Here is a 13,192-nt window from a genome sequence, read left to right as displayed (position 1 = left end):
AACTGTCCCCGCTCTGGCCAACAGCTGCCACGCAGGAACAGAGATGCTGGGCACGTGTGTCCACAGCCTGGTGCGTCACACTGCACCCTTAGCCCCCATCATGCTCGTACCATTGATGGGGACATGACCTGCAAAAGCATCATCTTCCTCCCTGGGCATCATCATCACCCACGGGCATGCACAGTTCTGTTGGGAACTCATCCCTATGGGGGTACAACTGGAAGCATCTCATGGGCAAACACAGTAAGGATGCAGTGGGACATGCTGCCAAGAGACCCTGCCCCTACCGATATGAATGTAGCCCATGAATGGGGCTGTGGGACTTGGGAAGAGGTGGGATCCTGAAAATGATATAAAATGATACAGAAGTTTCCTCTTGCTCCGAACTCTAAGGGATATTTAGACTGAGATCTCCTTGCACATCATCATGTCAAGTTAAGACACTATTATATCCAGTGAGCAGTAAAACAGCTTAGAAGAAGAGAAAGATTTGTGGGCACTGGTGGATGAAAAGCTGGACATAACCCACAGCGTGCACTTGCAGTCCAGAACCCCCTATGTGCTGGGCTGCATCCCCAGAGCGTGAGCAGCAGGTTGAGGGAGGAGAGTGTCCCCCGCTGCTGTGCTCCGGGAAGATCGCCCTTGCAGTCCTGATCCAGCTCTGGGGCAACAACACAAGAGGGACGTGGAGCTGTTGGAGCGAATCCAGAGGAGGCCACGGAGATGCTGCAAGGGCTGGAGCAGCTCTGCTCTGGAGCCAGGCTGAGAGAGCTGGGCTGGTTCAGCCTGGAGAAGAGAAGGCTCCTTAAGGGGAGGCCTTAGAGCAGCTCCAGTGCCTAAAGGGGCTACAGGAAACCTGGAGAGGGGCTTTGGGCATGGGCCTGTAGGGACAGGACAAGGGGGAATGGCTTTAACCTGACAGAGGGGAGACTGAGATGAGCTCTTAGGCAGCAGTTCTTCCCTGTGAGGGTGCTGAGGCGCTGGCACAGGAAATTCTCCAATTCTGCCTCCACAGGACAGGGCTTGGAGCAACCTGGTCCAGTGGAAGGTGTCCTGCCTGTGGCAGGGGGTTGGAACTGGATGAGCTTTAAGGTCTCTTCTAATCCAAACCTTTCTGTGATTCTGTGTAAGCAAAGATCTTTTCCTGACTCCCTGCCACAAACCATATCATTGATAAGCACTGTTTCATGAATGGCACATACCAGTATGCTTCACCCTCAAAGTCAGCTTAATCTACTTTCAAAACAGAAATCCAGCCATCTACAGGCAACAGTTAAATAAAATCTACGAAATAAATAGACAAGTATTCTTTTCCCTAGGAAAAATCTCCATCACTTTGCTTCTTTTTAACAAGTCCATACTTTCCCTTTACTATTATTTGTAATGAAGACATGGCTCCTTCCTGAGCAGCAGGACAGACCTTGGCCTCTTCCAATTGGGCTGCCTGAGCATGCTTCACTGTATGCCTGCCGAGGCAGAGGAACAGACTTGGTCCCGTCTTGCCAGGGGACAGGAGTGCTCTGTATCCAGCCCTGGCAGTTTTCAGAATATCCCCCCAGCAAATAAAACTTTTATCCTAATTAAAAAGATGATAGAAAATAATAATAAAAAAGACAAAATGACAGAACCCAACAAATCCTTTTCTATGTGTGCAATCAGTGTGGACAGGTGAGAAGCACCCTGGAAGGACCTTCATCTTTCTCCGCCCACTCTGGCAGCAGCTTAGGCTGAGCCCATGCCTGGCAAGACACCAGGGTGTCATCCCAGCATCCTGCTATGCCCCAGCATCCGTGCCAAGTCTCAGCATCCCTGCCATGTCCCAGTATCCCCACCATGTTTCAGCATCCCTGCCATGTCTCAGCATCCCTACATGGCCCTGCATCCCCCCCACACCCCAGTACCCCCTTCATGTCCTGGCACCCCCACCATGCCCCAGCATCCCTCCATGCCCCAGCATCGCTGCCATGTCCCAATATCCCTACATGGCCCTGCATCCCCCCCACACCCCAGTACCCCCTTCATGTCCTGGCACCCCCACCATGCCCCAGCATCCCTCCATGACCCAGCATCCCTGCCATGTCCCAACATCCCTGCCATGCCCCGGCATCCCTGTCCTGCCATCCCCATCTGCCCTGGCAGCTGTGACTTCAGCCTGCTCCCCCTTTGCGGGGCACAGGCTGCTCTGGGGCTGAGCCGTTGTTTAGTCTGAGCCTGGCACTCGTGCTGGAGCCGGCTCTTGTTTGCCATGGCCCCGCATCCCATGCTGCTGCAGAAATGGAAAAGCTTGTTATGTTATTCTGGGCTGCCAGGCAGCCCAGCTTTTCCAAGTGCAGGAGAGCAGTGATGTGGTTAACGCGAGCCTGCCGCAGACCCACAATGGTTTTTCTTTCTGGGCTGGCCCCAACCTCCTTCTGCGGACCACACCGAGATGGGAACGCGGGTGCCAGGAGCTGTGCGTGCATGTGGGAGTTGCCTGTGCACATGGAGTGCTTGTGAGTGCCTGCATGCTTGCACTGGGGGCGGCAGAGAATGAGCCCAGACCCTGGCGGCACCAGGATGTCTGCCCAGAAACACACCCCCAGCAGCATCCCACTGGCCTAAGGGACGTGTCCCATGGGGACACACAGAGCCTGACCCATGCATGTGTTGCCTCCAGCTAGAGCTGGGAGCTTGGTGGTCCTGGTGGCCCCCAAAGGGCCACGCAGTACCTCTGTGTTTCATTCACAAAGCTCCTCAAACTGGTGAAGTAGCACCTATAGAAGAACTACATACTAAAACCCAATCCATGGAGGATCCTGGCCTTTTTTTTTTTTTTTTTTGTGAACTAACTAAAGGGAAAAAGGAGGAATGCAGAATTCCACAAGACTGACCCTAAGATATAACACTGATGTACATCAGCACCAAGTGGGAAAAACTCATCAAAGTATTTTCAGTCAGAAGAACAATGCCATAAAACGCCACCAAGTTACACACAGCTCTCTTCTGCCCTCTGTGCTGCCTCTCCTACAGAAAGTGAGTAGTTACAAGGGACAGCTGGGTCAGTCTATGGACCCCGCTCTGCTCTCAGGACCCTCCAGGTGATGAGCAGCAGCAATGGTCCTGGAATGGGTCCCAGAATGGACAGCAGGAAGATGTGTAGCTGTGGAGGCACCCATGGGACTTGTGCACAGTATGCAGTGCCCCCTGACGGTTCAGCTGCCACAGGGATGGATCTGTCCTAGGGACTAGGAGATGGGGACCCACCAGGTCAGTGTTGCAAAAACATCGTTCCATATTAAAGAACGATTTCCCTCAGGTTTTGGGAGCATGTCAGGATTTACAACCCAGCCTGCTGGGCTCTCTTGCAATAGTGCATGAATCTGCATCTTTTTCTGTTCCCAGAATCTTCAGTGCTTCCCAGTTCAGTGAGAACCTCTCACCACCCTACCCAAGGCACTCACCCATCAGCTTTGCATAGCAATGTGCACGGGGAGGCAGCACGCTGCTTAACAGCCCTTGAAATAACAGGGACAAGGAGAATGGAAAACACATCCCTACAGGCAAACCGTAGCTCATCCAAACTTCCTCCCAGACCAAAAGTCCCCTTGAAAAGGCATGACAGGGATTTACAAAGGTCCCTCTTGCAAGAAGGGGGAAAATGCAGGAGAGAAAAGCCCTTGGCGTGCCTCCCCCCACGGCGGGGACACGATGCCAGGCTGCGAGGGACTTGAAGAGATTTGCAATGCAATAAAAACATTCCTGCCTGCGAAGCATGAAACCCCAAAAGTTTATGGGAAACCACTGTCTTCGGGATGTCTGCATATCTTCAGGCATCCTGGGAGCTGTAGTTCAAAGAAACCAAGCAAGCGATCGATAATGATGGTTTCTGGATGGAGGTTGTGTGACTATTGGCTCCCACATGAAAGCCTGAATTTCTGGGATGCTGAGCCCGTTTCTGCAGCCAAGTGAAAGGATTGCTCCTTGGTGTCTGGGGCATGAGAGACTCCAGCAACAAGGCGAGGGAGAGCAAGAGGTTCTTGCTGCCCTCAGGGAAGAACAAATGGCCTCAGCTCCAATTAGAACGACCCAAAAGCCAAACATCCATGATTAGGAGGAGGGATGTGCTGCAGTGGGAGCCAAGCAGGACAGGCCAAAGCCATTTCCAGGGCCAGGAACCTCGCTGTGATCCATCAGAGATGTGGTCCCTGTGTGGGGCATGTCTCCAGCTAGTATCCAGCCAAGGACTGGCTGGATGAGGTGACCTCAGCGAGGGACTGCTCATGGGGATGGGGTCCTCCTCCAGGCTGCAAGAGGACCCAGCACAGCCATTTTCACCTGGTACTGTGAAAACGATGGGACACCAGTCTGGGCTGCAGGGACTCAGCTAGTAAGCCTCAATCTCTGTGCCTCGGTTTCCACATTAACTCTTACTATCCACCTGTCCCCAAGCGTATAGGGACTGCCCTTTGCTGTTTGAACACCCACAGGGAGATGAGCTCCTCAGAAGCCAGCTGTCTACGCTGCACCATGCCCAGCATCATTCAGTCACCATCAGGTGCATTTCCTCAGACCCCACCAGGCCAGCAAAAGGTGGTTTATTCTGACACAGGAGCCTTTTAATGTAAAAGAGTCACCTCCCAGCAGGAAAACTAGTGGCACTTAACATCCTCCAGATGAGACATTGCCCGTCAGCAGAGCTCTGGCACCTAAAATGTCCTTCATTCATGACCACACAGAGGGCAGCAGTGCAGGGACAAGGATGTGAGAGGGTTGCATCTCATCCTACACTGAGCCTCAAGTGATGCAGATGAGACACTTTTGTTCCCAACCAAGGAATCCTGCAGCAAAAACCACAGCCATAGGGCAAAGGCAGCAGCAGGGACATGAGCCATGGTGGGTGACCTTCTCACTATCTGCCTTTCATTGTGGGCTTGGGCTTCACACATCAGACCACAGCACTGCTCCATGGTTGTGCAAGGCCCTCTCTGCCTTTGGACAACATCTGCCCACCAACACAAGCACAGTGGAGACACACAATGACAAACCCGTGATGTGAGGCTTGGCACTGGCTGACCTAAAACCCTAGCTTGACAGCAATGAAAGATAAACCATGGGATGGCTTGTCCTTGGAGAAAACCTGTAGCCCTGAAGAATCAAGAAGAGGTGGATTATTCACGCTGTCAATAGCATGGGTGTTTTGCATGTCTCATCTTCCCCTCCATCCTTGAGCACAGAAAACATTGCAGGTTGTTGCTGTGAACATATCTCAGTGCACAGTGAATGATGCCTGCAGCTTGAGGACACCACAGCAGGCAGGTTCCACTGAACACAGCACCCTTCACACCTTGCTGCAACTCCACCTAGGCTATAGCCTTCCAGCTTTTCAGAGCAAAACCTGCCTTTTAATGCAACCAGCTGGCAGATCCACAGGGCACTGCAGCCAAGAGCTGAGTCTCTGGAAGCTCCAAAGAAAGATGTCTGTTTTCAAGAACAGTACAAAAGGGACCCTGAGACAGTCACTGCCATAACAGGTAAGATGAGAGACCTTGTCTCCAAGATTTAGGGCATCATGGTGTCTCCTGCTTCCTTTTCCTTGATTGTCAAACTCATACAGAGATCCTGATCCTCCCTGGAACTAAATCCCAGGTTTACTGAAACCATATCATGGACACAGCCTTTTCCCTGCTCTGAGGTGTCTCAGCCCTGCTTGGTACAAACCCCTCCTCCACAGGAAAGGGTCCCACCAGGCAGGTGGCCTCCTGAACCTCCCTAGACCAGGCTCCCTACCTCCAGTCAATCCCCATGAGTCCTCGGCATGGGGCTGTCACTAACGCAGCACATGGGTTCAGCACATGGCGTGCTCCAACCCCCCAAGGCAGAGCATGGTCTTGAAATGGTTGCCCTGGCTTGCTTCAAACCTCAGTCTGGTGTCCTCAGTCTGTTCCACAGTACTGATAAAACCCTACTGAGGAAGATGGTGGGGCTTCAGGAGCAGAACAGATGCTCAGCCTCCCATCCAACTCCAGCCAAAACATGGCTCCCCACCTGCAGCACATGCAGCAGCTCAGCCTTTGCTGCATATTCTCAGGCACCTTCAGTCTTCCCCTACACCCTCAACCCTGTTAGAATGGTTTTCATTGCACCCTGAGCCTCAGCAATGGGTATCTCTGAAGCAGAACCTCGGGGGGGGGGGGGGGGGGGGGGGGGAGGAGCAGGATGCTGCTGTTCAGCCCATTTCTGAAAGGAAAAGCAACCATCTGGGTTCAGAGCATCTTGGAGGAACACACACATGCTGGCACGTTTTGATACGAGATGGCTCACTTCTGACCAGAAACATAACTTAGGCCTCATGCAGTCACTTCACCGAGCCCTCTCTTTGAATTAATGCCACTTTTCAAATCAGACTGAAAGTGCTGATGTCCTTCCCAAAACTACTTTTTCCAAATAAGCCAAAGCAGCAAAGGGTTACTAACTAGGGATAAAATGAGGACAGGGAGGGAATGTGCTGTTCTTTGATAGGGACTGCGCTAATGAGCATTATAAAACTAAAGAGCAGAAAAGACTTAATGACTTCAACCCTAGAAAAGCTCCAGTCAAGCCCCAAAGCAAAACAGCAGAAAGGCAGGGGAAAGTCCAGTGTGGTCCCAACACCTAGGGCCATGTTCAGTGCCTCTCATCTCTAGCATCAGGTCGCTTGATTAAAGTGGAGGTCACCCAAGCCCCTCTGCTAGTCCTGGGCATGTTTTAAGCCAGCCATAACCTAGTCATGATATAGAAAGATCATTACAGTATGATCACGATAGCATGCTGAGAGAGCTGGGCTTGTTCAGCCGGGAGAAGAGAAGGCTCCTTAAGGGGAGACCTTAGAGCAGCTCCCAGTGCCTAAAGGGGCTACAAGAAACCTGGAGAGGGGCTTTGGACAAGGGCCTGTAGGGACAGGACAAGGGGGAATGGCTTTAACCTGACAGAGGGTAGACTGAGATGAGATTTTAGGCAGAAGTTCTTCCCTGTGAGGGTGCTGAGGCACTGGCACAGGTTGCCCAGAGAAGCTGTGGCTGCCCCATCCCTGGCAGTGTTCAAGGCCAGACTGGACGGGGCTTGGAGCAACCTGGTCTAGTGGAAGGTGTCCCTGCCTGTGGCAGGGGGTTGGGACTGGATGAGCTTTAGGGTCCCTTCCAGCCCAAACCAGTCTGGGATTCTATGAAAGGGCTGTTAGGCGATGGCTGATCAATGGCTTTGCAAAACACAATTCACTAAGAGCACCACTGCAGGCACTGGTTGTTGTCTTCTCTTTCAGCATGTCCTACCACCCACTTCCTGGGGACATGCAGCTGCTGTGCCTGCTCTCCCTACTCCTCCTTGCAGCTGGTTAATCCATGGAGAAGAGGAGCTGCCACACCATGATGCTCAGGCCTTGATGCTACAAGGGGATCGAATTCTTATGGCCTTGTGAGTGGCACTTAGGTTTGCTTGAATGGTTGGCTTTGGTTTCCTCAGCTGCTGCAAGGACTCTGCTTTTACAGGACTAAGTCCAATCAAATGCTTAAGCATGTGCTCATCTACCTGGTAAGAGCAGCCTGTAGAGATCAATGCTTCAAAAAACACACTTTCCTGGATCAGGGCCACAGTGATGGAGCTACCACCACCAAAGCCATACCTGAACAGGACCTCCCGGTGCTGTCTCTCCCTAGGAAAAACAGCAGAGCTATACTGAATATCAACCTATATTTTAGGTCTTTCAAAATAAGCAAACCTCCCTTCCCCTGCAAAATAAGAGAAATCCTAGAAAAAACAGAGCACAAACTGTACCTTCACACATCCCCCACTGAGCGCCAGCCCAGGGCAAGCACAGGAAGCCTTGAGTCCAAAGACAGTCACATTTTCTAGGGAGCATGTTAGCACAGCCCTGGAGCTGGGGGTGACAGGTAAACTGGCTGCAGGGAGCCACTGGACTCCCAGCACCGTGCCGGGCTCAGCAGAGACGGGAGCTGGGCCCTGGCGGGACAGATGCTCTAAATTGGGAATGAAAACATCCCCCCCCCCCCCCCAGCAGAAGCGTAGGCTCAAAGTGAGCCCTTGTCTGGGACAGCCAGTGGGCGAAGTGAGGCGACGACGACAGCTCCACCGGAGTCCAAAATATACTCGGCAACTTGTTTTGAGTTACCTTACGCAGGGCTTTAAAAAAATCACTTAAAACTTTCCACCCAACCTGGCTGCGGAGCAGCAGGAGGACCCTGGGTTGCGTTTCCACCAGTACGGTGATTCTGATCTGAATTTCCACCCACCCCACGCACCCTGGGTAGTGAAGAGAAATTTCAGTGTGGAAAAGAGCCACGGAGATGACAGCCACCCAGCATATGCTGATCTTGAGTGATGACCACAAAGGCACCCGGCTGGAGGTGGGAGCGATGCGCCCTCCCGCCACCCCAGTCTTTGCCTCACGGTGCCTGGACCCCACAGGCCCATCAACCTTAGATAAACCCCCAAAGATTTATCTCGCTGCACAAGCACCACAGTGCAGCCTCCCTTCCTCACCCCCTGGCATTGAAAGCTCCTGCTCATGGCTCAAATCAACACAGCTGCATTACAAACAAACCTGTAGAAGGGAGAGAGAGAGAAAGAAAGAATCCCTAAAGGGATCTGGAAGGTACTGAAGGAGCTAAAAATAAGCACTGCCAACAAGTCAGTGTAGAACCAGAAAGCTAAAATCCCTAATAATAGAGGGTTGCCAGCCGGAGGAGGGAGACGCCTAGCACCTCACACTCTGGCTCTGCCCACCAAGGCTCCTGGGGAGAGCAGGAGCACGGAGACCAAAGGGGCATTGCTGCTTCTCAAGCAATGGTGGGTAATCTCCAACAGAGCCCAACTCTCGGGCAGGACAATGTGGCACTGAGGTTCCTTGATGCCTTTTAGCCTTGTGTTTTCACATCACCTCTCAAGATGGGCCAGCAACTGTGAAGAACCATGGTGCTTGAGCCAAACTCCTCAATCCCTCCTTCTCTCCCTTCTAAGCTCCAGAAATCAAGCCAAATCCAGTGTCCTTTCCAGTGCTGGTCACCATTTTTCCCACATTCCTCAGGTGACAGCAGTCCAGTCTCAGGGCTCAACTCCATAGCTTAGCTCTGCTATTCTCTCCCCTCCAAGGATGTGTGCCCTGACCCAGGCTTTACACCCCCATGAACATGTGTCATCATAGGCAGAAACCTCAGCACACGGGCACAGTGATCCCACAGCTATAAGGCAACAGAACCATTCTTGGAGAGTGTGTCAGAGGCTAAGGATGGCAACTCGCTTGCAATGAGAAATTCAAATGTGAATTTCAAGATACCACAGGACCAGAAAAATCTGCCCTGGATGCAACTGTGGTAGACGAGGAGGGTGGAAGAGCCCTGGGTTTATCCACCAGGCTCTAAGAGAAATTCAAGCCCATTGGAAGGTCCCAGTGCAACGGCTTTTGTTCTCCGTGTCCCCAAGGCCTGGAGTGGGAAATACATCCCCAAGGTTGATCGGGAAAGCCCCCATGTTTGTGCCACCCCAAGCCATCACGCTGCCAACAACACCTCCATGGCCAAGAGGACATGTACTGCTTACACCCATCCATCCTTAAAGCCAACATCTTCCGCCTGTCCCCAAGGCAGCCTCGGCACAGGCCTCCTGGTGATGAAGGGCAGCACTGGAGGGACACGAGGCAATGACAGGCCAAGCGGGAGCAGGGTAATCTGATGACTTGCACTTGCCTCCCCCAGCCCGGTGGCAGGCTCGGGTGACTAATGCTGCAGGAAGGGGATGCTGCTCTCCTGACACAATACACGCTGTTAATCCTGCAGGTTTATCTGTCACTTCCGTGCCAGCTGCAGGAGCCAGCACCATCCTGTCCAGCTCCTGGAGCACTCCCATGGGAATTGCACGACCTCCAGCTCCCTGTGTGCCTCCCGGCTTCCCTATCCACTGTCCCAGCTCCTCCTTTTTCTCTTCTTCAATAAAAGCTCTTGGAGGAACAAAGCATGTCAATGGAGTGTTTGCTTAAATAAAATGAGCTGGAAATGAGTGGGAGCCTGAAAGTTCATTGCCTGGGCTCAAAGAGGGAAACAAGGCTACAGCATGGATGGAAACTCATACCTGGGGTCAATGCAGACACAGGGCACCCCGCTGCAAGGGCAGGGAACCACAAAAGTGTAGAAATTCCTAGATGGGGCAAAGTTCCCAGTAACTCCCAGCCCTCCCCAGTGCCTCCCCACCCCACTGCTCCATTTGGGGACCCCTGTGCCCCCCACCACCATCAGCAAGCAGGACCAGGACTCACCCTGACCTGCCTGTCACTTGCACACCAAGCACCTCACCTCCATCTCTGAAGCAAGAGCCCTGGACAAGCCCAAAGGATGTCCCCGGGGACACAGACACAAGGTCCCACAGGCAGCACTGGCTCTTGGTCCAGAAGCCCCACAGGCAGATAACCTGCCACTGGTGATGGCCTGTGCCATGCAAGTGCTGGAGCATGCGGCTCACCAATAACCCAGCTCTCCAGCTCAGGAATGTCCAAATAAATACAGAAATATATAAAAAGGCCATAAATAAGGTTGCCTGAGATGGCTGTTTGTCTCCCGCCTGGCCAGGATCCCCTCTCCCCTGTTGCTGTTTGCCTTGGCAGATGACAGCTGGGTAATTTGTTTCCATTGCAATGAAGTCCTAATTAACTGGAATAAACTTTTTACACTAAGTGTGTTTGTTTAACAAACTGGCTCTTTCAGAGCCTCACCGAGACCTGATTGATGCATTTCAGGGGAGTGGAAACACGCTGGGTGCTTGGACATTAAAGCTGCAGTGTTTGAGCATGCCAGGGCTGAAAGGGCTCTCTCTGTGTTTGGGAAATCAAAACTGACACCTCTGATGTCTGGCCTAGGATGGAGATTTCAGCATGGCCTTTGTGTACAAATATTCAGGGTTTCACATTCACTATGGCTGACACCCCCTCCCCAGTGTCCTGACTGCTCAGGAGAGCAAGGTCTTGTGGCAAGGAGATCCCCTAGGACCATGCTCTGCACTGGTGCGATCCATCATGTGGTCCAGCCTGACGCTGATGGATGATCAATCATCATCCATCAGGTCCATGATGCTGATGCTGATCCACATAGCGGACCCACTGCTGACTGTGATGGACGTGGTGCCTCCTAGTGACAGCACTGGTGGCTCTAGCCAGCCAACAAAATGCTAAAGGTGGGACCTCCACAGGATGCTCTCAATAAAGCAGGACTGATGTCTTCAGCAGCAGCCATGCTGCCTCCTCCCCACCTTCAGAGATCGGCTTCATCACTTGTGAAGCCAGTGATTTGCAACAGCGACACTAGGGCAGCTAGAAATCAGTCTGAGATGGTTAGAAACTGGTTAGAAGTCTGAGACTAGTTTCTGGTTGAAACCAGGACTCTCAGCAACACTAACCAGCTGTGAGGAGCCCAGGGACACAGAAGCTTCATAAAAGCCAAGAAGCAGATTCCTCCTCATCCTCAGAGCCATCCAGTTGGTCTGGAAATGGCAAAACCAAGCAGCCGCATGGCAGATTTGGTATCCAACACAACCAGGTTTGGCAACCTGGCCCTCACACAGGTGGTCAAAATGCTGTGCATCCAAAGCTTACTGGAAACATCTGGGAGCAAGGGAAACATATGGAGATAGTAGCTCTTGTGCTGTACCTTCTTTAGGAAGATTGTTGCCAAGAGCTGAAAGACCCGCAAGACAAGCAATGCTAAGGCCACACATTTGGATCCTGCCTGGAACGCTGAGCCCGCACCTGGGGCCCGAAACATAAGAACATGGAGCTTTTAGAGTGAGTCCAGAGGAGGCCACAGAGGTGCTGCAAGGACTGGAGCAACTCTGCTCTGGAGCCAGGCTGAGAGAGCTGGGCTGGTTCAGCCTGGAGAAGAGAAGGCTCCTTAAGGGGAGACCTTAGAGAAGCTCCAGTGCCTAAAGGGGCTGCAAGAAACCTGGAGAGGGGCTTTGGACAAGGGCCTGTAGGGACAGGACAAGGGGGAATGGCTTTAACCTGACAGAGGGGAGATTGAGGTGAGCTCTTAGGCAGAAGCTCTTCCTGTGAGGGTGCTGAGGCGCTGGCACAGGGTTCCCAGAGAAGCTGTGGCTGCCCCATCCCTGGCAGTGTTCAAGGCTAGGTTGGACACAGGGGCTTGGAGCAACCTGGTCTAGTGGAAGGTGTCCCTGTCCATGGCACGGGGTTTGGGACTGAATGAGCTTTAAGATCCTTTCCCACCCAAATCAGTCTGTGGTTCTGTGATCTGCCAAACGGTGGCTTAGGATCCAGGACAAAAGCTTTGATTAAAAGAAGGACAGAAGAGGAACACAATGGGAAACAGATGACCAAACTGGTGCTTGAAGAGGGCACACAGAACTACCTTGCTGACTCTGGCAAGACTTCCCATGCAATGGAAAATTGCAATGCTGCACAGCTCCATGGTAGGGCCTAGGTCATGAGGAGCCCCAAGCTGAAGCTGTATTTCAGCTTTCTAATGAGATAGCTGTATCAGTAATAAGCATCTCTGACATCTGAGGGGCAGAATGAATGCAGCTGAGCCTTTCCTGCTTGGGTGCTTTTTCCTTCTTACATCATACCACAAAGAAAAACCTGTAACAGCTCCTGTTTGAGAGCTGTCAGCTCCAGAAGTTTCCTTTAGGCATTCAAGCCTTTTGGAAGGTTTGGCTTTTCTATTTTTAAATATGGAAATGGGATTTTGCAGGCCCTGGGGTTCCTTTTGCCTCCTTCTCCAGCCTGTTTCCTGAAAGCAGTGCACACAATTCCATTTACCGTGCAGCAAGAAGGTGTTTTCTTGTGGCTGAGGGTTAGCAGCCTCCCACAACCTCTCATTAGAATGTGCCAAAGTCTTGCCAAGGTCTATCTCCCTGTACTTTCCATAGCCTGATTCAGTCAAGTCTTTAATTAGGTAGAAATACCATTCTCCAGTGTTTCTTCAGTAATTATTATAGGCTCAGCCTACCTTCAGTCATACCTTCTGGATGTGTTGACAGCCATAAATGGCAAGACTGATGGCACAGATCTGAGCTAGCTGTCATGGAGAGATGAGGCACTTCTGGAGGAAGAATTAATTTCCCCATAAATTACATGGTGATGCTGGAGGTGATGCCCTTTTACATGATGTCCCAAGCCTGAAGACACAACCAAGCACCTGCACCCTTGTCCCTTCCCACT

The 13,192-nt window shown here is 52.1% G+C and overlaps 1 protein-coding gene across 4 annotated transcripts in view; it reads right to left on the bottom strand.

Annotated features, from left to right (window-relative positions):
- LOC130598519 (ankyrin repeat and fibronectin type-III domain-containing protein 1-like) overlaps positions 1-13,192 on the bottom strand; it is a 181,089-nt gene that overhangs the window by 49,424 nt on the left and 118,473 nt on the right. The gene's annotated exons all lie outside the window — the stretch shown is intronic.

This window comes from Pezoporus wallicus, unplaced genomic scaffold, assembly GCF_028554395.1.
Source record: "Pezoporus wallicus isolate ANWC-B61680 ecotype Strahan unplaced genomic scaffold, APGP_CSIRO_Pwel_v1 contig_4012, whole genome shotgun sequence".
In the NCBI taxonomy this organism is placed as follows: domain Eukaryota; kingdom Metazoa; phylum Chordata; class Aves; order Psittaciformes; family Psittacidae; genus Pezoporus; species Pezoporus wallicus.
This window is presented reverse-complemented; position numbering and strand designations above follow the sequence as displayed.